This window comes from Marmota marmota, unplaced genomic scaffold, assembly GCF_001458135.2.
Source record: "Marmota marmota marmota unplaced genomic scaffold, marMar, whole genome shotgun sequence".
Lineage (NCBI taxonomy): Eukaryota > Metazoa > Chordata > Mammalia > Rodentia > Sciuridae > Marmota > Marmota marmota.
Genome location: NW_026000005.1, coordinates 52,708,736 through 52,710,323, shown reverse-complemented (window position 1 = coordinate 52,710,323; position 1,588 = coordinate 52,708,736). Strand labels below are relative to the sequence as shown.

General features: G+C 60.1%; 1 long non-coding RNA gene across 1 annotated transcript in view; it reads left to right on the top strand.

The window, feature by feature from the left end:
• Positions 1 to 275: 275 nt before the first annotated feature.
• The window catches only part of LOC125618319, a 3,322-nt gene continuing 2,009 nt past the window's right edge, over positions 276 to 1,588 (top strand). The window contains exon 1 of the long non-coding RNA XR_007349594.1: positions 276 to 1,266. This is a non-coding gene — a long non-coding RNA (uncharacterized LOC125618319). The remainder of the gene's footprint in view (positions 1,267 to 1,588) is intronic.

Here is a 1,588-nt window from a genome sequence, read left to right as displayed (position 1 = left end):
ACCTTCCAAGAACAAGCAAAGATCTGAGCGGGCACATCACAGGGACGGTCAGCTGGGATGCGAACAGGTGCCCAATTTGATTAGCATCTGGAGAAACTCACACACCGAAAACCCAAGAAGATACCCCAGTGGACAAGCACGGAAAGGGTGAAGTCCCTCCCCACTGCCGTGAATCCGTGCTGTGTTCGTCTGTGCTGCTGAATAGGATTCCATCCAGAGGTGAGCCGAGATTTGCTGCTCTGCTTGTCGTTGAAGGATGAGGAGTGGAGTAACAGCCTTGGGAGTGGAGGAACAGCTGCTGTACATTTAACTTTACAAGTTTATAAGAAACACTGAGCTGCTTTTCTGAGTGAATGGCCACTGTGTCCACACCAGCAGTGTGGGAGAGCGCCCATGGCCACACATCCTGGCCAGCATTGGGAGCTGCCCGGAGCTGCCGGGTGTTCTGATGGGTGTGGGGCGGCTCTTCGTGGCTTGACTTGCACCCCCTGGTGGCCACCCGTGATCTGCATCTCTCCAGGTGTGTGGTTCTGTCACCTGCTGGTCTCAGCTGGGCAGTCCCTTGCTCTGCCCATTGGCCTTGGCCTTGCAGGAGTGGGGAGACACTGGCAAGTCAGAGCATCACCTATGAGAATGACAGCCCTCCCCCTCTGTGTCCCCACTCCCATCTGGGCTCAGTGGTTCTCCAAAAAGTGCACCTCCCATTTCTTCTGCCACCGGAAAACCATTTTACAGAATGTCTGCAAGACAGGTCTGTTGGAGAGAAGGTGCCTGCAGAAGTGGTCTGTCTCTAGGCTGGGGCGTCCCCCTCCCCTGGACCTGAGGGAGAAGCCAGAAGAAGTATGGTCAGGACGGGGCAGTGTGGCCAGAGAAAGTGTGGCAGGGAAGGAGGCTTGGCCAAAGGCCCATGCACCTGGACAGGGTGCTGGGTGGTCAGCGCTGAAGCTAGCTGGCTGCATCTTACCAGGCCACGCGGGGCTGCCCCTCAGCCAGATGCCGTCTAGCACGTGGGATTCCTGATAATTGGCGGTGTGGGGCAGTTACCCTCATGGCGGGGTAATTGGACCCTGGAGTCCCCACATCTGTGCATGAGGGAAGGAAGCCAACAGCCTTCCTCCCCAATGCCTCCTTAAGCAGCCGTCGCTCAGAGTAGGGCCAGCTGCTCTCAGGCCTGGCCAGCCAGTCAGGGAGTCAGTGGGCAGGGAGAAGTCACCTTACGGCTGTGCCGCTGGAGGACGGCCACAGAGACTCCTGCTGCTCTCCAAGGTAGGTGCCACAGGGTCTCTCCCTCTCAGTGAAGTGACCACCAGCCCCTGGCCCGATGGCACCATGCCCCACCCCATGCCCTGCCCCTGCCGTGCTCCACACGCTCCCTCTGCACAGAGACCCACCCGCACCGTCCCGGCCTCCACCTGCACAGCCCTGACCTGCCTGCCCTGGGAGAGCCTCCTGCTCCCACGCTAGAGAACAGGGGAGGCCACTCAGTGCCCGGCGTGGGACGTGGCAACCCTGCTCCACACCCTGTCACCCTCAGGTCAGCCCCTGTCCCCCACTCGCCCCCTTCATCCTGTCACCCTCAGGCCAGCCC